The following is a 24,636-nucleotide window of genomic DNA, read 5'->3' on the forward strand; positions in this document are numbered from 1 at the left end:
AAAAAATTAAATAAAAAATTCGACAAAAAAAATAACTGCATATTTACATATTTCATTTACAGAAGCCAAATAAAAGGTACGTAATGAATTAGTAAGACATAATAAACATGATTTAGAAAATGATTCCAACTTAACAATTTAACACTACAAACTTGACAATCCCATCCTTCAGGATGTATGCAGTCCCAGGATCTTGGTTCTGTACATCACATTAGCATTATTACCAACAAGTGGTAGATCTGAGTCTGTATGGTCAGGCACAGGTTTACTAAAACCTCATTGATTGTTAAAGTGTCCACATGTGGTAACCATGTGCACGGTAGTCTCAGACTCTGGCTAATGTGGTCTTCTGCTGTCGGGATTGTGTGTCATGTGAGCCTTCTGAGATGCTGTTCTGTTCACCATGATTGTAAACTGTGGTGTTTGTTCTTCGCTCCATTCTGTGTAAACTTTAGAAACTCCCAGGAGAGCAGGAGTTTCTGAAGTTACTGCAATCACAGTTTTATTCCCATTCTGATATTCCCCAGGCTGATGGTAACAACAACTTAAGCTCTTGACCTGTTTCTGGATGATATGATTCATCACGTCATTGCTACATGAATCAATGCCGGATAAGTGCATTACAGTGCAGTTCTTGAATATGAGGTGTATATTTGCTAATTTCATTCCCGACCTAAAAGGCTGAAGCTCTCCATAATACATTTGATCATTATGACCTCTTTTGGCAGGTCCTGACCACTGCAGACCAGGAACATCCCACATGATCTGCAGTTTTGGAGTTGCTCTCCTCTAGCTATCACAATTTGGCTCTTGTCAAAGTCGCGTACATCTTTATGCTGCCTCACACATATCTACTCCCGGGAACAAAATGTTTACTTACTGCCTAATATATTCCACACACCTGTAGGTGTCATTGTAACAGGATATTGTAACTGCAGCTCTTGGTGATGTTCCTGGTCTGCAGTGGTGAAGACCTATCAAAACTGCTCCAAGGAAGGAAAACCAGTGAACCAGCGACATTGAGCTACGACTGCAGCAGGTGGCTAGTCCTAATTATTCTGCTATCTGTATGTGTCATTACTAAATGAGTGAAATGCAAATGATGCAAAGAATTAATTAAAGCTAAGACACTGATGAGCACCGTGCTTATGAAGATTGTAATCGTAGCCGGAATTCCAGACGCTCTGCTATAACGTTAAAATCCTGGATTACTTTTCTTCTAAATTTTTACGCTTCATTTAAAAGAAAAAAAATAGTTTTAACAGAGTGGGATTGCCTGATATGATTCTATATTAAATTATATATGGTGCTATAGATATATTTTTTAAAAAAGCAGTATGCGTGTGAACTTTATCAGATTCCACAATGACCCAAGGCTCCATATGGTCACACAGTAATGTAACAGTTGTTTGAATATGTGTGAACACTTGAAAGAAGTCCAACAGATTTTATGGCCTGGCAAGAGTCAGGTCCGTCCAATCTATTTGTTTCTTTTTTGTATTTATTATAATTTGCTGTACTGTAAAGACTACACTTGTTCTGCGCAGGTTTCCAGCAGTGTTGGCGTGCCCGAGCATCCACAGTGCCAGCAGCTGAGGCCCTTCAGCAGGTCATCATTTTCATTGGCAGCTGGTGAACAAATTAAAGTAGTGTGACGCAGGATTTCTCTCCCTCCCTCTCGTGCTCACTCTCTAAAAACCCTCCGTTTCCAAACTTTCTTGGAAGTGATGCGGTGTAAGGCCTGAAATCGTGCCATTAGAGCATAAATGCTCTCAGTTTCACTGCATAGTGAAATCTTGCAAGCTGCTACAGGAGGTTCTAATATGTGTGTTACTAGGAATACCTTCTATCGTGTGTATTATTATAAGACATACAATTTTAGCCGGTGAATTGTGTGAATATACTGTTGTTTGCCTACGCAACTAGGAACAGTACATGAGTAATAATTATTAAAGTTAATAGTTTAGTTATTTCAAGAAAAATAAATCAAATAAATAAAGATTCAATTATTTGTCACAAGTACCTTACAGCACAGTGAAATAATTTTTTCACATATCCCAGTTAGGAAGCTGGGGTCAGATCCCAGGGTCAGCCAGTACACGGTGTTCCTGGAGGAGACAGGGTTAAGGGCTTTGCTCAAGGGCTCAACAGCGGCAGTATGGCGTTGGTAGAGCGTGATCCCCCGACCTTCCAAAAAGTGACCCAGACAGAGCCTCGATGGTTTAAGCCATTACTTAAATACATCAGAAGTGAAAGCTCAGAAAGGGTAGAATAGTTAAAAAGAAAGAAATCCATGGAAAATCCATTTTCTGCAGATTTGCTTATAAACTACTAGGAAAAGTTTAAACAACATAAAAAATATACCCAATTCCAACCACAGACTGAACTTTAATGGTTTCCACTATATACAAAGAAGTTGAGATAAAAGTGAAATCCATTGTTTTAATGACATTCTAATTTATAAAATCATGATAATCATGATGAGAATAATTCGTTATTTTTTTATTCATCGTCTATACCACTTAATCCTGTATACAGGGTCGCAGGGGCCTGGAGTCTATTCCAGGAGACTTAGGGACTGATAGGGTGCCAGACCATCTGAAGGCACACTTACATACTTATTCACACACTATGGGCAATCTGGGAACTTCAATTAGCCTAATCTGAATGTCTTTAGACTGTGGGAGAAAACCAAAGTACCTGAAGGAAACCCACCAAGCATGGTGAGAACATGCAATCTCCATGCACGCAGAGGTAGGAATCGAACATTCAATTCAATTCAATTCAATTTTATTTGTATAGCGCTTTTAACAATTGGCATTGTCCCAAAGCAGCTTTACACAATCAAAAGAACTATTTAAGTTTGAATGTGTATGAATCAAAATGGTCAGATATTCCCTGGTGAGCAAGCCGAGGGCGACAGTGGCAAGGAAAAACTCCCTGAGATGGTAATTGGAAGAAAACCTTGAGAGGAACCAGACTCAACAGGGAACCCATCCTCATTTGGGTGAAACAGAGAGCAGGAATTGATCTGCATTCATACTGTGTGTTAGTTGGCAGGCAGAACATGGCAGGGAATTGAACCTGGGCCCAGGAGGTGCAAGGCAACAGTGCTAACCACTAAGCCACCATGCTGTCATGTCCTTTTATGTAATAAAAATAAAATACAACAATAATTTTATAGCATGTCCTTAATTCTTCAAAACCTGATGGATCCGGCTGGGCATGGATCTTAAGTCAACAAGATGTCCGCAGTACTCTGGTGTCACTTGTTCAATTCATGCCCGATTGATTGCTTCCTGAAAATCATGTACAGAAATTTGCATTTCACAAATGCAACAATTCCCTAGTTTTGTGCAGCGGTACACACTTCAGCTTCAGAAAGTAAAAGACTTGTGTACACTTATTTGTTCCAATCATTAACTAAACCAACTGATACTAATTAACACATGCACCCGTTTTGTGCATACTGTAGGGAGAACTACAGTATAATACATGGCAACATGTCACAATTTATAAGATCGAAGCCATGAGTATATTTTTAACCATTTAGACGATTAAAGGACAGTTGTATACCTAAAATCAACAAAAGAAGCCTGTGTTGCTGTACTATGTGAAAATGTGGATAACAATAGGATATTGGCACAGGACACTATAGTTAGAAAGCTAGCTGAATTTAGCTAAGTGACATTTATAGTTTAAAAAAGTCTGTAACCTTTCTTCTACTTTTGCTCGTGTATGCTTCTTTACCAATCGCTAAAAAGGCTGTAATGCAGTTCCACTATCTGCATTGTTTTTTTTTTTTAAGTGTATTCAGATTCAATGCCAAAGTGGGCATGGCCTAAACCAAAATGATGTTTTATCTGATGGTTCCTCAACCTCCATCGCTTGAGCTCTGTCTTGTGTACATCATCTCACATCAGGCTCAACATACCCAACTGCTTTTAAACACAATGAAGTTGGTAGAAATTGTAATGTGCTTATATGATGACAGCAGGTCTTTTTAGGTTAAGAATGCTTGCTCACTTATAATTTTCTTATGTACAATATATGGACAACAGTATTTGGTCATATCTTTTAATTAATAAATTAATTCATATTAAATTTATTAAATTCAGGCCTTTTATCCCCAGTGAAGGACAATCTTAATGCTTCGGCATACCAATGCCATCTTCTATTCCAACATGACTGTGCCTCGATGCACAAAGCAAGGACTATAAAGACATGGTTTGATGAGCTCGGTGTGGAAGAACTTGACTGGCCCACACAGAGAACTGACCTTAAACCCATCGACCACCTTTAGGATGAACTGGAACGGAGATTGCGAGCCAGGCCTTCTCATCCAACTTCAGTGTCTGACTTCATAAGTGCTCTACTGAATGAATGGGCGCAAATTCCCATAAAACCCGCCATGATCTTGTGGGCAGCCTTCCAAGAAGAGTGAAAGCTGTTATAGCTGCAAAAGGGGGACCAACTCCATATTGAAGTGTATTTATTGGGATACAATGCCATTGCAGGTTTTGCCAAATACTTTTTTCTATATAGAGTAGCTGTCCACAATATTAAATTAGTCCTATCACCAAAAAAAATAGACACAAATAGTAGCCTTATTAAAAGTAGTACGACCATACATCCATTTTGAGGATGAACAAAATCAATGTCAACAAACACTTAACATCTAAACTCTGGTCATGACCTGCAAGTTCATGTATGTATATTCCTGTTTATTTCCTTTTTCTTCCACCCTACAGTTTCTCACTTGCAATGCACCCCTCATGTCAACCAGATGCCATGTGAATAGGGTAATCTGGCAAACTTTGTGGCAAAAAAAAACAAAAAAAAAAAACAGTTTGTATCTACATTTGAATTTCTACGAAGCATGCAATCTTTTGTTCTGGTACACTGATCAGCCAAGGGCATCAGGCTTGTTTCTCGGCACATTCCATGGATGCTCGATCTGATGTCTGTTCTGGTGTCTTTCTACCGTGACCAGCATTTTTTTTTCCAGCAATTTGTTCTACTTTGGTGTTTCTATGGGATTAGATGAGATCCCTGCAGTCGTACACACAGGCTTGGGTGTCCATGATCTTATCACAAGTTTACTATTAACTAATTATTAATCAGTGTTATTCAGTTTACCGTTTCAGTTCATTTAACTTCACGCCTAATCAGTGTGTTCAAAAGTGCATATGTGAAATTGATATTTTGGCATTTCCTGTGTTCTGCTACTGCGTGTCAATCTTTTAGAGCTACATGCTAAATGCGTATCTAAATCTAGTAAGATGCAAAATTCTTTCGCATCTGCAAGCCTGAATTTTAAAACTGGGATTTGAGAAGTTTAAGGCATTTTAAAACACCACATAGAGCAATGCTGCACAACCATGATCGATTCTATTTTAATTTTCCATGGTAGGCAACCTATCAGGTCACATATTGACATGCAAAGAAATTCACGATCACCCCTGCATGAGAAAGCCGAGTCAGAGAGTTCAGCCGTGTTGTAAAATATACAGACAGAAAATTGATTTACTTGGAGCGCAGTCGTAATTTTCCTTTCTCTCCAGCACAAAGAGACGAACAGAAACGTCCATCAGTCCCAAATTCACAGCTGTGATCTCCACCCGAAGGATTCGGTTTCTCTTTTTCTCTCTTGGCTGAGAGCAGCTTGTCTAGGAAAATCACTTAAGAGTTATCTTAAGAAAAGAAAACATCAATGTGAGCAGAAATGAGTTTTTCATGCCCAAAAACTCATAAGAAATTGGGGCAGGTGTCATGTTCGGAGATTCCGTTTTGAGAACTTGTTTTTATTCTCTCATAAGCTATGGATGCTCTCAGGAAATTTCACTAGTGCCACAAGGCATGAATTTAGATCAATTCAGTTTTATTTACATAGTGCTTTTAACAATAGTCGTTGTCACAAAGCAGATTATTTTAATTTCAATTTTCGTATATTGGAATATATGTGAAATTTATACAATTATATATTGTTCGCCTATTCGCAGGGTTAGGAATCTGATCGAATCCTTTCCTTCAACTACAGTGGTGTGAAAAACTATTTGCCCCCTTCCTGATTTCTTATTCTTTTGCATGTTTGTCACACAAAATGTTTCTGATCATCCAACACATTTAACTATTAGTCAAAGATAACACAAGTAAACACAAAATGCAGTTTTTAAATGATGGTTTTTATTATTATGGAGAAAAAAAATCCAAACCTACATGGCCCTGTGTGAAAAAGTAATTGCCCCCTGAACCTAATAACTGGTTGGGCCACCCTTAGCAGCAATAACTGCAATCAAGCGTTTGCGATAACTTGCAACGAGTCTTTTACAGCGCTCTGAAGGAATTTTGGATCTTCAGGATTTTTTGGTAGACAGTAGAACTCATGGTTCCATCTATCACAGCAAGTTTTCCAGGTCCTGAAGCAGCAAAACAACCCCAGACCATCACACTACCACCACCATATTTTACTGTTGGTATGATGTTCTTTTTCTGAAATGTTTTGTTACTTTTATGCCAGATGTAACGGGACACGCACCTTCCAAAAAGTTCAACTTTTGTCTTGTCGGTCCACAAGGTATTTTCCCAAAAGTCTTGGCAATCATTGAGATGTTTTTTAGCATATTTGAGACGAGCCTTAATGTTCTTTTTGCTTAAAAGTGGTTTGCGCCTTGGAAATCTGCCATGCAGGCCGTTTTTGCCCAGTCTCTTTCTTATGGTGGAGTCGTGAACACTGACCTTAATTGAGGCAAGTGAGGCCTGCAGTTCTTTAGATGTTGTCCTGGGGTCTTTTGTGGCCTCTCGGATGAGTTGTCTCTGCGCTCTTGTGGTAATTTTGGTCGGCTGGCCACTCCTGGGAAGGTTCACCACTGTTCCATGTTTTTGCCATTTGTGGATAATGGCTCTCACTGTGGTTCGCTGGAGTCCCAAAACTTTAGAAATGGCTTTATAACCTTTACCAGACTGATAGATCTCAATTACTTTTGTTCTCATTTGTTCCTGAATTTCTTTGGATCTTGGCATGATGTCTAGCTTTTGAGGTGCTTTTGGTCTACTTCTCTGTGTCAGGTAGCTCCTATTTAAGTGATTTCTTGATTGAAACAGGTGTGGCAGTAATCAGGCCTGGAGGTGACTACAGAAATTGAACTCAGGTGTGATAAACCACAGTTAAGTTATTTTTCAACAAGGGGGACAATCACTTTTTCACACAGGGCTATGTAGATTTGGAGTTTTTTTTTTCTCCCTTAATAACGTAAACCTTCATTTAAAAACTGCATTTTGTGTTCAATTATGTTATCTTTGACTAATAGTTAATGGTTTTTGATGAGCAGAAACATTTAAGTGTGACAAACATGCAAAAGAATAAGAAATCAAGAAGGGGGCAAATAGTTTTTCACACCACTGTACATTTCAATTCTCTGTTCTGTCTCTTGGCCTGCCCCCTTCCTGCCCCTATTATGCTTTATCATATTGAAGACAATTAATGTGAGACTGAGAAAAATAAAAATAAAGCTGAAGTTACTTATTTATTTGTTGTCACTGGCCATAGAGCCAAAAGAAATGCTGGGACTGACCTCTGTAGTTTATGGCTGCTTCTCTCGAGGATAAGATTAATGCACAGATTTTGTATGTTTTACAGTGCAATGTAAAAAGTTTAGCTCAGTCTCAAAGCCAGATTCGTGGCATTCACAATGCTTCTCAATGATCACAATGCTTAGATGCTTCATTTAAATAAAGGAAGAAGAAGAAGAAGTGTTCAACTTCCAAGAATCTCTTCAACAGGAAAATTTTACTGTAAGATTCCACACACTGTAGTACCTGGGTGAGACCAGTGGAAGGACTATTTAAGGCTTCCCAATTTCTAACACTTCTAACACTCACTTCCCTGAAACCACATCAAGTGTAAACCAGATCACACCAAAATAGCAAAACTTGCACCCATAGTTTCCTTACAAAGCATTTGACCAATTTTTACAAGCTAATGTTAGTACATATGGTTTAGCAGTCCAGCTTGTAACCACTTCACATGTTTTCCCACTATGTTGTCTGGATACATGACTTCAAGCACTTAACAGGGGGTCTTTATTACTTTTTCACTTTTGAGATTTTGGACTTGAGCTTTGTCAAGTGCACATAATAAAGCAAAGCCCTTGAACGGAGCGCAAACACTGAGCCACAAAAGCCCGTTTCTCATCGCTGCCTCAGTGCATGGTGAGGAATCCCACTTTTTAAAAGAAATTCAAAGAAATCCATCAATCCTATAACACGATATCCTAAATGACAGGTTGAAATGAATTTAGCTTTGGTTAACACTGAATTAATTAATTAACCATCTTGGTGGGTCATCTTACTGTATATATGTATATATTTTTAAATACCTAGATACAGTACATGTATGTGAGCCACAATTGTGGTTGCTAATTGTGCCCAATATGTAACAGTTACAATAATCGAAATGATTATTTGAAAATTTTGTTAAACTGATATTTTTAGGAGTTTTTGATTAGAATGGTGCATTTAAAAAAAAACTTTTAAAAAAAAGTATGTGTTCATGAATAACAATCCTGGACAAGGTGGTAGGAGGTGCACTGCAGTCATTCCTGTGAACATTTAGCAACATCCGATCCTTAAAAATTTATGCATAAATTGTCCCCAACTGTACACACAGTCACTTACGAACACCATTTGCGCATTATAGGAACTCAGCTGGGAGTTTTTGCCCCATTGTTGTACAGTCCTTATCTCACTCCAAGGCGTTTCCATAATATTAGGACCATTAAAGGAATTCCTGGGAGGCCGGGAACAGGCAGTCCAATCATTGTTTCGGCTGAAAAATTGTTCTACCTTGATGGTATTCAAGCACTAGATTTAGGAAGTTTTTATTCTCAAAAACCTGTTCTGCTGAAAAATAAGCTCTGGTTTGACTAACTTATTACATAAGTACAGTACATTGCCATTTAAAATAAAACATTAAATAGAACATGAAAATGTTATAGGAATTACATAACTAGCTGGCTTTTACAGTACAAATCCCTTGCCATAAATACACACACACATGCACGCACACACACAGTGCTGTTTCTATTTCTAACATGTGACATTCCTTTCCAGCCAACATATTCTCACTCAGTATATAGCACATTTCTGGAGATCTTTGATGGCATATTAGAGAGGGAATCTGGTGAGCTTTGCATCTACACTCAGACATTTCACAAGAGCTTCTGATGTATACAAGCAAACATGAAAATGCTTTCTACATCCAAACTTAGCTCTCAGACATTTGCCCACAACCTTCCCCACCCCCACCCATACCTTGCTGTCTGAATCCAGTCTATGTATTAAAGGGCATCTATTGTGCAAGATTAAAAAAAAATATATATATATATTCTTTTAGACATTGAGATCATTAAGATTGAGATTTTTCCATTTTTGTACTGGCCAGGAGATTTTTCCCCTATTGTGATCTCACATAAGAAGATACCCTGTCCCATCTCTGCTGTTTTTTGGCTCAGCACAGCTCAGCACTAACTCATTTACTGTACATACTGTAGCCAGTAAAATTATATGTTTGGAGGAGGAGTAAAATAGACAGATATAAAAAAAAATGCATGAATGAGGGACGTTTTTGCTGCTGCCTAAACAGCCACACTTTAGCGGACCTCTGAAACTTGTGTTAACTCGTTAAAGAAATAGTAAAATATGGGAATGACCTTCAATATGCCTTGAGTTTATTTTTTTATCTTGAAGTTTGTAAGTGTTTAAATTCTGAATTCCTTTGTCCAAATCCATCTGAAGTCCAAGCTTTATAACTCCACATTTGTCATAAATTTCTCTGGAAGAATGATCCACAGTAAGTTAACACTCTGTCTCCAGTTTAAACAAAAATGTTAACATCTGAATTTATAACGTTTTGCTTAACTTTTTTTTTTTATCTTATATTTATATTCAGTGTTTGAACTTTTTAGTTATTAAGTTTCAAATTCAATGGTTAGGGTTTAGTACTCAGTCATTTTTTTCAAATGTTTTGTATTATCAATCATATGAAAATGTTTTTAATTATAAGATCCTTATTACAAGTCTACTGGTCAGAGTTTTAAATTTCTACTTTTAAGTTCCATGTTCTGATTTTTAAAATCTGAGTTTTGTTCAGTATTCCAGCATCTTGAGATCTAAGGTCCATGTTCAGAGTTAAAAGGTCTGTGTATTGAGTTCTACATTCACCATTCCAGTATTTCATTGTTCCAAGTTCCTGGTTCTGAGTCTTCTTATCTATTTAATAAATCTCCAGAGTCTGATTTTGTCCATAGCCTGCCTATTTTTATATGAAGAGGATTGGTGTGCCTCTCATCATTCAATTATTTAGGTATTCTGTTCTGATACCTAGTTAAGGATTAAGAAAATGTTTTTTAGGATTTTTAGGCAAGACTGTTAAGTGCTAAAAACATAGGGAATAGGTGTTGGTAATTAACTCGGAAATACCAGGTCTACTAGTCTAATGAACAATTACTATCACAAAGTGTTCGAGTCACATGGCTTTATTGTGGATGAATCGTAGGGTAGCCAGACATTCAGCTTAACACTGGACAATAAGGTCATTCATTTTCATGTCCTCCATCTTGCGTGTATATATGTTCACCTATTGTATTTCATTAGTGACACCACATCAAATCATAGCTTGTCTCCGGGCAAACAGGAAAAGGTTCCAGCTGGTAATTGACACTGCAATTTTGAAAAGAAAGAATTTATTGTAAAATGGGGGGAAGTTTAATTCCAGTGTGGTTGCTGTACTATAATGCAGAGGCTGGCACAGATATTAGGGGTAAATGATGGCAAGAAAAAATGTACAGAGGGCAGGATAAAAACTTAATTTCACTATTCTATGTATACTTACAGAGAGCGCTTTATGTTTCCAAAATTAGAAGTCTCGAGATTGACACAATCTGTGTGCACTCTTGAAGGCAGTAAAGAAAGGGGTGACAAATTATAAGTATTCACTAGTGCTGACAATTACAACAGTCAGGTCCATAAGTAGACTAGCTGAAATAAAGCAATTTAAATGTGATTGACATCTCCGGCTTTAATTTAAGTAATTTAACAAAATTACAGCATTACCCTGTTGGATATTAAATTATTTTTTTACATAGTCCTTCCATTTCTACAGCCTTAATAGTAATTAGACAAACTAAAAATATTTAATTATAAAGATAGGAATTATATGTAATACTGTACATGGAAGCAAATCTTTTGCAGTAAATGATTGCCTGAAATCTGGAACTCATGGACATAACCAATTGCTGTGTGTTTTTTCCCCTGAGCTACTTTGCCAGTCCTTTCCCCCAGCGTCCTTCAGTTGCTGCATGTTTGTGGGTCTTTCTGTCTTCAGTTTTGTCTTTAGGCTGCTGTCATCAACATGTTTTGTGTTATTGTCCATCTGTACCATCCTAACAGTTGGTTTTTAGGACTTTTCATGGTTTTAGAAGAGCATAAGTTTATTGCAACATTTCCATAACCTTAATCAGAGCAAAATGCGGTCCAAGAAAATATCTGTTTTTGGCTGGGCAGTGTATTTTAAGAATTGTAAAATGTAAATAAATACAATGGTCACCATTGGCCTCTACGGTCCCTATAATTAAACAACAGAGGTTCTTAAATGAAGGGCAACTTTAAGTACACAAAATACTACAACTCCAATTCCTTCAAAGTTTTTTTTTTTTTTTTATTTGAATAAAACGAAAATTAAAGACTTTAATACCACGAACCAATATTTAATGCACAGTAAAACATAGAGAACATAAATGTTTAAATGGAGAAATGTAACACTTTATGTACAAAATAAGCTCATTTAAAATTTGATGCCTGCTACAGTACAGGTCTCAAAAAAGTTTGGACGGGGGCATGTTTACCATGGTTTAGCATCTCCTCTTCTTTTCAAAACAGTTTAAAGATGTCTGGGCATTGAGGTTATAAGTTTGTTGTTGAAATTTGGTTCTATTTTAGCCTGATATATGTTTCCAGCTGCTGAAGAGTTTGTCTATGACATATTTTTTGTTTAATGATGCACCAAATGTCCTCTATAGGTGAAAGATCTGGATTGCAGGCAGGCCAAAAATATCCAAAAATATTGACACATGTGATTTGATTTAAATAAAAAACAATTCACAACTTTTCCAGAAGTTGGGTTGTCAAAATAATGTAAGAATTTTATATATGCTGTGTATGCATTTTTTAATGCTGGCAGTTTCCAATGTTAGTCAGTATGCCACGTGATTATTAGCTTAGCTTGTTAAAGTATTGCTAGCTAGCTGTGTTAGCTAGCTAGACCCTAAATAATAAGGAATAAATCCTTACCAACTGCATCATCATTTTTTTTTTACTTATTAAAAATATTTTTTGCATACTGTTAAAGAACAGGTGAGTGTAAAGATTAGACATGGCCAGGGAAATAAACAGGAAAAGTTCATGGCAGTAAAATACTGTGGTTTCTATCAGGAGATTGGCAACTCATTTACATAACGATTGCTGTAACAGATGTGGTTGCTGATTCTTCTTTAGCCAAAACTCCTCTTTTAAAAATTATGACTTGCAAAAAATTATTTCCTGTATTATTTTTCTGGAAATCAATGCTCTCACTGTGTTTTGCATCAAGCAGCTGTACGATCTAGCTGTACTGTTACCTTAGTGGAGTCTTTAAAGTGGCTTCAACGATGGTGTGCTGTGGTCGTAGTCGTTTTCTCAAGGTAATCCTGTCTCTGAAATGAGAACATAGTCTTCCCTCATTGACAAAAGTTTATAGTATATGCTTTACTAGTGTGAATTCAACATCCTGCAAAGAACCATTGAAAAATGCCAAGATATATAGTTTACTGTATTAAAATTATTATTTTGAGAACTGCCCAGGTTCTCCAGTCTCTGATTAAGCCTGATTGAAAACTGCACAGTTGTGAGTGCAATATTGCTTTCATAAATACAACAGTTCTATAAACAAAAAATAATATTAAGGAATGTTTCAGATGCAATATACCCAAGTATTTAATTTATTAACTGCTAGTGTTTTACACTGACTTCGATTAAAGTATGCAAGCTGCTTGTTGGTACCTAGTATTATGAAAACAGCAGGGGGCTGAGCTTTTTCCTACAAATCCCCAATGCTATGGACTAATTAGGTCTTTATTTAAATAGATTTGTCTTAGGCAAAGGTGCAAATTTGGGTGGCTCACAGACTTAGAGTTGTATGGTGAACTGGTGTGTTTACATAATGACTACCCCCACTCTCATTGATCACTCAAGTTTGTTCAGGGTGAAATGACTGGTTGCCTTACTTCTCAGAAAGCCCTTATGTCTGTGATTTCTGTTTCTTCCTTTTAGTTATGTTGTCAGAGTTAGTCCTCCCAGAATCGATGCTTGCACTCTGCGTAATATATTCACCTTATACTTTATGTGACTGTTAGCATTCCTAACTGCTCTTTCTCACTCTCTCTCTCTCTCTTTCTCTGTCTCTCTCTCTCTCTTATAAACACACACACACACACAGTCATGAAAAAGTAGTCGATCCTTCCTGATTTTTTTGCATATTTGTTACACTTGAATGTTTGAGATCATTAAACTAATAATAATATTACACCAGAGTAAAGACAAAATGCATGTTTTAAATGATGATTTCATTTCTTAAAGGGAAAAGGCTGTCCAAACCTACCTGGTGAAAAAGTAATTGCTCCCTAAACCTAATAACTGGTTGTGCCAACCTTGGCAGCAACAACTGCAATCAAGCTTTTGCGATAACTGCCAATAAGTCTTTCACATCGCTGTGGAGGAATTTTGGCCCACTCTTCTATGCAGAATTGTTTTAATTTAGTCACAATGGAGGGTTTTCAAGCATGAACGGCCTGTTTAAGTTCATCTCAATCGGATTTGTCCGGACTTTGACTTGGGCACTCCAAAACCTTAATTTAGGTTGTTGTTGTTGTTGTTGTTTTTTAGCCATTCAGAGGTAAACTTACTGGTGTTTTTTGGGCATTGTTCTGCTGCATAAACCAAGTGCACTTGAACTTGAGGTCATGAACTGATGCCTGAACAGACCGCAAAATTCCTAGTTCCATCAGTTATGGCAAGTTGTCCAATTTCTGAAGGTATAAAAGAGCCCCAGACCACCACACAACCACCATCATGTTTGACTGTTGTTATGATGTTCTTTTTGTGAAACACTTTTGTCCAGTAATATATTATATCAATATTTAAAAAAACACATATTTTACTTACTCGGGTTATCTTTTTGTAATCTTAAAGTTCAGTTAAGTTCAGTTAAAGATCCCAATCAGTTAAGTATGATGAATATGCAAAAAATAAATATATATTTATATAGATATAATTATATATAGTTATATAATTATAGTATATTTATATTTTATATTTATATATATATATATATATATATATATATATATATATATATATATATATTATATATATATAGTTTTGAGTTATGTAGCACAGATGAACAAGGTGATACACACAGTGAGATGTCCCACTACTGTTAACCTAAATGTAAGTGCTCTGGGAACTAAATAATTTAAAATAGAAAATAGTGGATCCGAGCTACATAATAGTTGTACACACTAATGACATGTAAATGGCTGTATATCATAAAACCAATAAACAGCACATTTGACTTTATGCTTGATTTTAGTCTTAGACACATTTAAAGCTGTAATAATGTGTTTTGCCTTTCCAAAATTACTGTCTGTAGAAAATTGTAACAGGCAGCTTTTATGGGACAAGTTTATGGCTTCAGCTGTTACCACCTAAACAAACCATTATGTTTTTAAAGATCATTAAAACTTTTGCTTTTCCCAGGACAGATTCAGCAAATCAGAGTGATACATGACTTACGGCTGATTTATGCTTCTGCATCAAGACTTTGCCTGATGTACAAATCCCCGGAAACTCGTCACAGTGATGAAGACCACAACAACTTCAATCTGTCCACCTGATAGCATCGCATCACATTTCCACCTTTTATTCTTCTAAGCCTCCAGTTTTTATTTGAGTTGTGAAAGTTTAATTAACATATGGACCAAATTTTAAGAAACACAACTTTAACATTGCAACAGTCATAGTGCATGACTAATTACTCATCAAACATTGGTTTTCTTCAGTCTAATTTTTATTTATCAGCACCCAACACAAATACAATTCCTGAGTTAAAAAAATTAATAACTTAAAATCGAGATAGACTAAAGTGTTTTAAATCACTTTTCAATACTCTTCAAATTTAATATTTGTCCTCAGACCAAGAGCCATTTCTGTCCATCACATTGCTCAAACTTGGATCAAACCGATTGGATGAATGAGACAGTGGAATTGGCGTTTATAAGAGGAACATGTGCAGTTTACTCCAAATGAAAAACTTATAAAGACAACTGTTCCTAGGTTGACCTACAAATTGGAAAGACTTTATCATCTTACCCAAAATATTTTGTCTTGGATCTTATTAGAGAAATATTATTTGACAATATTGGATAAGGTTTTTATCATGGAATAAATAAATAAAAAGATACTATCCCAGGCTTTTCTCACACTTCTCTTTCACACATGGCCATTTCTTTGGTATATAATTTCATTTAGATTGACAGAAGGGAGGATCACACTGCCTTCTTTTATCAATAATCAAATTGGCCAGATTGCTTTAGACTAATGCTTTACTTTCGAGATAGGATTAACTTGGCGTTTGAACTTTTGGCCAAAAACAGACGTGAGAAAGTTGTTCTATTCTCACAGTCTGAAGAAAAACGACTTCAAGTCCTGACGATGGCAGAAGAGAGATTGCAAGGATTTGCTTATCATTAATGCAAACCATCTCTCTCTTTCTCCTTTTCTCATGCCCTCCCTACTTAATTTAATCATAAATCATCTCCCTCTTTTTTCCCCACTATGCCTATCATTCTGCCTTTTCCAGCTGCTGGGTTGAGCCTTTGAGAGTTGGGCTTCCTGTTCACAAAGGTTTTGCACACATTTGATATTCTAATGGCCAGACATTTAAATGTACTTTGGCCAATGTTCTAGTTGGACAGGTGAGATAAGGTATTTGGATTTCATGCAGGCTGAAGGCACCAGGGTAGAGAACATGTTCAAAGCATTTGTTGGATTTCACGTAAGACTTGCATGCCCTTTAGAAAGGAAAATGCAGATGTTTGGTTTCTATTGCTGGTGATGTCTTGGCAGTGTGTATAAATGTGGTAAAAGGACATGTTTTTGTTTTCTTAGAAACTTTTAAAATGCCCTTATTTTAGACAAATTATCCATTAACAGGGTCAAATGTTTCTCTCTGTGCCTCATTTTCTCCCTGCTCTCCTCATCTGCAAAAGTTCTTTAAAGGACAATTTTATTGTAGGGAGTAGCAATGGAAAAAGGTGCTTTTGGCAACCGTTTTAAAAGTGCATGGACTAAGAGGAGTACCAGGTGTGTATTCTTACTAAAGATAACATTTAAGGCACGTGACTACAAAACATTTGGTTCCCATATCTTTAATATTATCTTCAGCTTTTACAATGTTGTATTGATTAACACCTTACACTGAATGACCACAGAGTATAATCACATAACAAAGCAAAGATTAACGATAATACAAATAAAGCCACACGAATTTTGGCAATAATGTCACTGAATTGTACTGTATTCATTAGAAATGTTAATTATTCATTTTTGCCAATTAATTTACATTTCTAATGAAACCAAATAAAATATGTTTGTTTTGCATGTAGTGGTAACCAGGCATGTAGTGGTCTGATACTGAAACCAAAGCTACCGTACATTCATGTACATTTGCACACATTTCTATTCAATTTTTGCTCATTGCACATTTACGGACATTACATTTACACATTCATGCATATTTGCACACGACCCGGACATTTCTATTTACAGTAATTCTATTTCATACACAACTAAAGTTTTCTATATTTCCTATATTTTTCCAGCAAAAAAAATCTATATTTGTAAAGTTTTTATTATATTTTATATTTTGTTTTAATCCTTTATAGCCATATTTTCCATGGGTTAAGTTTTTTTTCCTATATTTTATTATTTTATTTCTAATTTGTTTAATTATTGATATTGTTTTTAAGGTCACAGGTGGTTGTATAAGCCTTTCACTGCACATAGGGTTTAATTTTTAAAAAATTACCCCTTTTCCCGTAAGACCTCACCTTATGTCCATGCTTTATGGTGCTGCCCATGCAAAAAGGGTCGAACACTGGTGGAGAATGTGGGCATGGGCGCACCTGGCATGGACCTTGGGTTGTGTCCCGAACGAGGCTGGGGTCTTACTCGGCAGTGTCAGCGGCAATGATGAGTTCGGAGCTGAGGGAGGGGCAATGTCACAGCCTGCGCGTGTGATGAGCGTGCGCTCAAATCTATTATCGCTCCTCAATTACTCCGTAGGCTTCCTAGGTAGGCGGCACCCCCTTTTGCAGGCATGCAAAGTTATGGGGCCGCCTATTTGGGCCGGCTGGGGATAATTAACGTTAATAGGATCTCGGGCTTGCTCCATATTATGAAAGCAGGGCGCGGAGTTTGGTCCGGGGTCCGGGAAGAAACGTGTGGTGGAGTGTAAGAGAGTGGCAAGCGAGTAGGGTGTTATGACATACGCCCGGGGACTTTAAAGACGAGCCTGGAATTCCGCCTTTTGATCGCCGCGCTGAGGACAGCACAAGAAAGATCTGCGCGAGCTCCCACGACACCTTCACTCCAGCCTTCGCAGCCCAGCCGCCAAAGACGAAAAGGTGGCGAGGAGGACTGCGTTAAGGCCCCCGATCCCAGCCGGGAAAGCCACCCAGCCGATGAACATCAGCGAGGACTCCCGTTTGAGGCCATGCCCAGAGAGAGCTGGGAGGGGCCAGGCCAACTATCGACAGTGGGAGAAGAACCGCTGAGGAAGCGTGCAGCTAGGCACTGCCCCAGACTTGCATGTGCACCTTCTTTCTTTCCCTTTCTTTCCATCCTCCCTCATTTAACCCTCTCCTTTCCCATTTTTCCTAAATAAATTACCCTCTTTTCCCGTAAGACCCCACCTCATGCCAGTGCTTTATGGTGCCGCCTGTGCAAAAAGGGTCAAACCCGTTAAAAAGGGTACAAAGGACAAAGGGGAACAAAGGATTCCACAACCTACAGAGCACATTAGCTTTCCATTTTACGTTATTTGGGATTTAAACCAAGAACAGTTGGTTAGCTGAGGCTACTACTAGTAGTAGTAGTTACTGTAGCTACTACTGAGGCATAATATGTGAGGACAAAGAAACCTCAAACTTATAAGGTCCTTAAACTTATGATGACTGCCCACCACCTCCATGGTTGCTCCTCCTCACTTTTTGGCCACATAATTCTGGCAAGAGTTTAAAATTACTTTTATCCCTGTCAATAACATATACTTTTGTTAGCCTGTGGACGCCCCCTACTGGTCTGGCGCTCCAAGCAGTTGCCTGCCTTGCCTGTTGACAAGCAGCTCCTCTGGCAGGAAGCATCAATATCACAGGTAAAAAGTTCGATCTTGATTTCAGCTCATTGTCTTAGTGTTTCATGTGTTCTCCACATTTCCACTTGTGCTTGCTTCAAGCTCTTCAGCTTTTTTTCCACTCTTCAAAATGTTCCAGTAGGTGGAATAGTGACTGTCTCAGTCAGGGTGTGTTCTAGCTTCGCTTCCATTGTTCCCAGAAAAGATGACGGATCCACTGTAACTCAGATCAGAATAAAGACATAATTAACACTAGAAGCGCCGAGCAGCGGTCATTTGACCGCAAGGGGGTAAAAAAAAAATAATACTTCACACTCGATCAATTTCCAGGACCCTCCTTTCATGACTTTTCCTAGTTCTGTGAGCTTAATCACCCTGTATGCTTAAATTTTTTAAATCGCACCAGTAAAAGCCAGTATAAAGCTATTTTGCTCTTATTTACGTGAAATCGCTGACAGCTGCGCGGCGGCATGACGTTTCCTGTCTTTTCCAACCCGCGATTCTCATTTCTCTCAGCAGATGGCGCAAGGAATCGCGCATACTATCTATGCGTCATTTAGTGCGTATATGTAACTATCTCAGGTTTCATTCCATATATGCAGTTTATATATATATATATATATATATGCTTCCGTAAAATATCGACAATTCGCCATTCGTTCTGGCGTTGATAATCAGCGATATTTTATAAGGACATTTAGGGAATTTCGCTTTACTTAATTTTTAAGGTTTTGAGAAAATTTATTAGTTTGTTCGTTCTGTTAGAAGCTTCCGTGAAATTATCTCTACAACAATATTGTTTTACATATTACATATGTAATGACCCCTCCTGAGGATATAAAGCCTCATTATTGAATGTAAATAAATCAGATCTACCACAGCAGATAATAAACTATGCTATGTCATAACCGAAGCAAACACCACGATTATGCCTCGTTTCGTTCAATGTTGCTAGGCAACGGACCACGCGCCTAATCGGCGGGAACGTGGTTCACTTGGCCGCAGTGTATTATAAACCTGCGGAATGTTTCACTGCTTATGCATAAAAGCGAGGGAAATGTCGAAGTGATGTGTGGCCACTGAATGAGAACTAAATCAAAGATTTCGGTAACTACACTGAGTGTAACATCTGCATAGTGACACTAAACAGCTGAACAACTTCACTTTCCCGTTTACCTCTGAGAAAGAAAAGCTGTATGTTGTTTGTTTATATGTAGAATGTTTATAAAAGTACAAGAAGTAGGCGCGCGCGCGCACAGACACACACACACACACACACACCTCCCCTGAGCCCTCGGTCAACATCTAATGACCGTCGACCATCTAATGATAGCGAGTAAATGTATTTCATTGTAATGACAGATTTTGATTTAGAATTGTGCACCTTTAGTGGACTTTCTATTCAAAAACCTAGATGATAGATTCGTGTTTCAGTGATGAATCAAGTGTAAAGTGATGGACTCCTTCTGAACTTAACTTGCCCCATTTTCTACTACATCTTTGTTTATACATACCATTTCATTCCTAGCACTAGACACTTGTTTTCATTATTTTTTGGTGTTTTGTTTCAGCATTATTTTTTGGACTTAGGACCATAAATCAGTCTTGGATGAACAAATTCACCAGAAATTCTTTTCTAAATATTTTAATGTTATGTAGTTGATTCACATGGTAACACATGTTGCTCCTAGAACTCACTGTATATAGTTGTCATCCGTTATTACCTATGTATTTCATATGTTATTACTTTTTGTACATTCAAAAATTCATTCACTCTTTCAAATTCATTCACTCTTTCAAATTCATTCACATTTGCTTACTAGTGTTGACCCTAAACCATTGCACTGCGACAGATATTGTATATATTTTGACTGAAGACTTAAACCTTTTACGTCATGTTATCACATCTGCGTTCTGTAGCTGAGATTTCTGAAGTGTTTTGGCTGATCGATTACACTCTAGTAGCACGTCACTGCACTGAAAAACATACACACCTGCCAACAAGCTTTCAGACACGTAACCGTTTCATCTTTTCACCTTCTGACTCCTGCGTATTTTCCTATCTGGGGCAGAAATTGCACAGTCTGCTTTCATTAAAGTTTGACTGGATTGCTCTTTATTATCACTAGATGTGTTTTTTTAGCATTAATTGTTTTTCCATGGCTAATGCACCAATATGCATAGAGAATATTATAACAATATGCTACCTAACGTGAGTAAGGGTGTACAAATTTAAACTGTCCAGAGTGTACCCTGCCTCATGCCCTAAGCCTCCTTGGATAGGCTCCAATTAATTTAAATAATTAATAAAATAATTAATTAATAATAAAGAAATAATTTTATTGTGTTTTACAGGATATTCTAATTTATTATTTTATAACCAACCAACTTGCTTATAATGTAGGCTACTTTGAATGCTGTAAGTCCCAGGTAGAAATGCAAGATATGAAAATGTGGAAAGGCTCAAGGGCTTGTAAAAGTTACTGTAGCCCTGAATAGATGATGGAAGCAATAAATGAATTCATCAATTTCTGTCATACTGTAATTTAATGTAATCAATTACAAGTTTGGAATCTGAGAATATTATGTACTATACAGTATGCCGGGCCAAGATTTCCAGTTTTCATGCTTTTGGAGTGTGACTTTGTGTATTAAATATTCTCACACCTCCCATTTGACAAAATGAAGCAAACTTAATAAAAGGTGGCACCTAATTAGTGTTGGCAGTTTTTTGCTCTTGTTTCCAGGTCAGATTATGGTTTTAAACAAGTCTAAAATGTAACTTTGACAAATTACATCTGTGGCTCAAGTCAGTTAGTAGCTCAATCACAATCTAGTGTATTTTGGCAACATTCTCCCCAGTAGAGCCAATTTAACTTTTTTCAGCATGATAGATTATAATAGATGTTTTTTAAAGTTTCTTTAAAAGCCAATAAGTGCAGATTTACTCTTAATATTGTCTTTTAACAGTGTCTTCAAAAAACTCTGTATCCCATTGAAATACAAATTTGTTTTGATCTACATCGATCAGCCACAACATTAACACCACCAAGAGGTAAACTGAACAACATCGATCACCAACCATACACAAACAAATTGGAGACAGGATCATGGGCACTGCCATGATCATGCCTCACCCACGTCCAGGGGACCAAAGGCCTGCTCATTTTGTCTGATCCTAGAGAAAAAGGAATAAAGGAAAGGCACCAGAATATCCAATGCACCACAGGCAGCAATGCACAGGGCCTGGCAGGCAAAGAGACCAACCCGCCCCTGGACTCTCCAGATCACAATCTGATCGAGTACTCATGGGATGCACCAGACGGCACCTGTCCAGGTGGCACAAGGGGAACCCAAAACCTATGTTGATTTTTAGGTTAATGGGTTTAATTTTAAGACTGATCAGTATGTATAGGTCCTGTAGGTGTGTTGATCGTCTAATAAATTAAGAATAAGGGTCCAGCTTTAATTTCAATTGAGACTAAAAGTGAGGTTGAAAAACTGTCAAGGAAAGAATGACAAAAACAAGGTGACAAAACTGGTAAAGCATACCACCAGCAGATGGTTCAGAACAACTCTGTGAAAGCCCTTGAGCTGCCCAGTCCAGAGTCTGGACCTAAACCCGATAGAGCATCTCTGGAGAGACATGAAACTGGCTGTGCCTTTCCAACCTGGTTGAGCTGGCACGATTCTACCAAGAAGAATTGAAGAAACGTATCATTAAATATTCTAAAAGGAAAATAAATAAATGCATGAATTAATAAACTACTTGTGAGGAAATGTGTGATGCAGAGTCTGTTTATCATATGTTTTAAGGTTATGTTGTGTTACCCTGGTTTAATTGGACTTTAACAGCTTGTAATACAGGTATAGTGAATTCAATGATTATCCTCCGTGTCTGTGGATGTGGATGTGTGCGTTTTCTTCAGCAGTAAGATCTCTAGGGATATGAGAAACATTTCTTCTCTCCTGTTGAAATCACACTGTTTCTACATGACCTTTGACACCAGCCTGACTGCAGTTCAGTTCGAATCCAGATGTAATGACTCACCATGACACACACTGAGACATCTGAGAGAATGTTATCACTGATGTTCTGTAACTGTGCTTGTTCACTTGTAAGCAATATTATGTCAGGTCGTCCCAGCTCGATTCGGATTTTATAGCCGTGTTACAAGTTACTTTAAGAACTCACAAACCTATCTACTCTTTGGCTCAGGCATGATTAATAGAGATAGCTTTGATGGAAACAGAGCCACGAGGACTTTGTGTGTGTGTGTGTGTGTGTGTGTGTGTGTGTGTGTGTGTGTGTGTGTGTGTGTGTGTGTGAGGAAAGAGGCCATCACTTTTATTTCAACATTCAACATTTAGCAGGAACATAAAACTGGTCTTTTTTTTTTTAAACAGAACTTTAATTGATTTAATTTCACCAAAAAAATTCAACAACTTACTTTTGTTAGATGTTATCGCCGTGTCAAAGAAACATCATTATTCCTTGCAGATGGCATCTTTCGGTTAAGGATTACACAGCATTAAATAAACAACAGCTCCAAACAAGGCAAAACTTCACCAGGCAAGCTTGTCGTGTCTGGGAAAAACTCTGACATCTGAGTTTTGTTGAATGATGATTAAACCGACATTCATTGTTGACCTTTGAACCTCATGACGATAAAAGGCTTTCCCGAAAAGCCTTAGTCATTTGAAAAAACAAATTTTGTAGTTCTTACATAACACTGAGCTTATAAGGAAGGTATGGGCAGACCTTTTTTTTCAGAGCCTTTAGGCATTAGATTTAGAATTTTAAAAAAATTTATCTAATGTGACAAATGTTAGCTAGTTTATTAGCAGTAAGTTCTTAAGGATATCAGCAGGAACCAAAGATCAGCCTGGCCAGTCTGATCCCACAGAAAAGCCAATGCTGGACATTATAGTAACGCACCAGAACACTCTGAGCACCACTGCTCAACGCAAATGGCGTCTGGCAGACAAAGAGCCCAAGACTGCTAACCTGGACTTTAAATTACCCAGATCCATACCTGATCGAGGACCCAGGGGATGCACAGGATAACCAGGTCTGATCCATGGATGTATGAGCATATTGCAAACATATTCGAGCAAAACTGTTATACATATAATACAGAAAATGTGATTCATCAAAGTTACTTCTGAAGTTTATGCAACATGGAAGTGACCAATCTTCAGCCCTTTTGGAGAGATGATTTTATATGTGTCCCATTTTTCGTCATTATACTGCCTCTCTTCGAACAATAATAATTTAATGAAATTTATTCATATTTCTTTATAAGTATTGATACCTGGTGTAAGCTTCTAGAAGCACATGACCTGTAAAAATTGTTGCTTGAATTAAAGAATTCCATGCATAATTAAGGATTTCTTTTCCAAAAAAAGAAAAAAATCTTGTCCGTAACCAGGTCATATTCATGTTGCAATATATTAACAATTTTGCAATTTTAGAATAATACACTTTTTCAGGTTTATGTCTGTTCATATGCAATGTAAAATGGCCAAGTTTATTTAAATGACAATTAAGGTTATTAAAGGATTTTAATAAAAAAAAAGAGTTATATATATATATTGAATATTTATAAACGCTCCATAGCTTAAAAAAAAGTCACAAGCCCTAAGATTTATTTGACTGCCCTTAGCTTTGATTTCTTTGTGTCCAGTATCCATGTGTGTAAATGATTCCAAATGCTTAACCACTCTTTCACAATTTAAGTCCTAAAATAGACCTTTCTATAGGGAAAGGAAAAACTCCAATGTTGCTGAGTCTTGACCTGACTAACTAACTCCAGATCATTGCCTCCAGGGGCTTGTACAGTACAGTTGGCACTCTGCATGATGGGTGTTTCACTTTATGCGCTTCCCATCTTACCCAGAGGCACCTATCACTTTGGTATAAGTTCAATCTGGACTTCTCGAACCACATGACCCTTTTCCTTTGCTCCAAAGTCCAACATGTATCCTTTGAATCTGATTAGTCTAACTAACACGTGTTTTTTTTATGGCCACACAATGGTCTCGTCCCAATTCTGTGAGTTCTCGTCACATTGTGTGTGGACATTGGAGTGATTTAAATATATTTAAGCATTTGATATTCAGTCCATACA

This window comes from Clarias gariepinus, chromosome 26 (assembly GCF_024256425.1).
Source record: "Clarias gariepinus isolate MV-2021 ecotype Netherlands chromosome 26, CGAR_prim_01v2, whole genome shotgun sequence".
NCBI classification, from domain to species: domain Eukaryota; kingdom Metazoa; phylum Chordata; class Actinopteri; order Siluriformes; family Clariidae; genus Clarias; species Clarias gariepinus.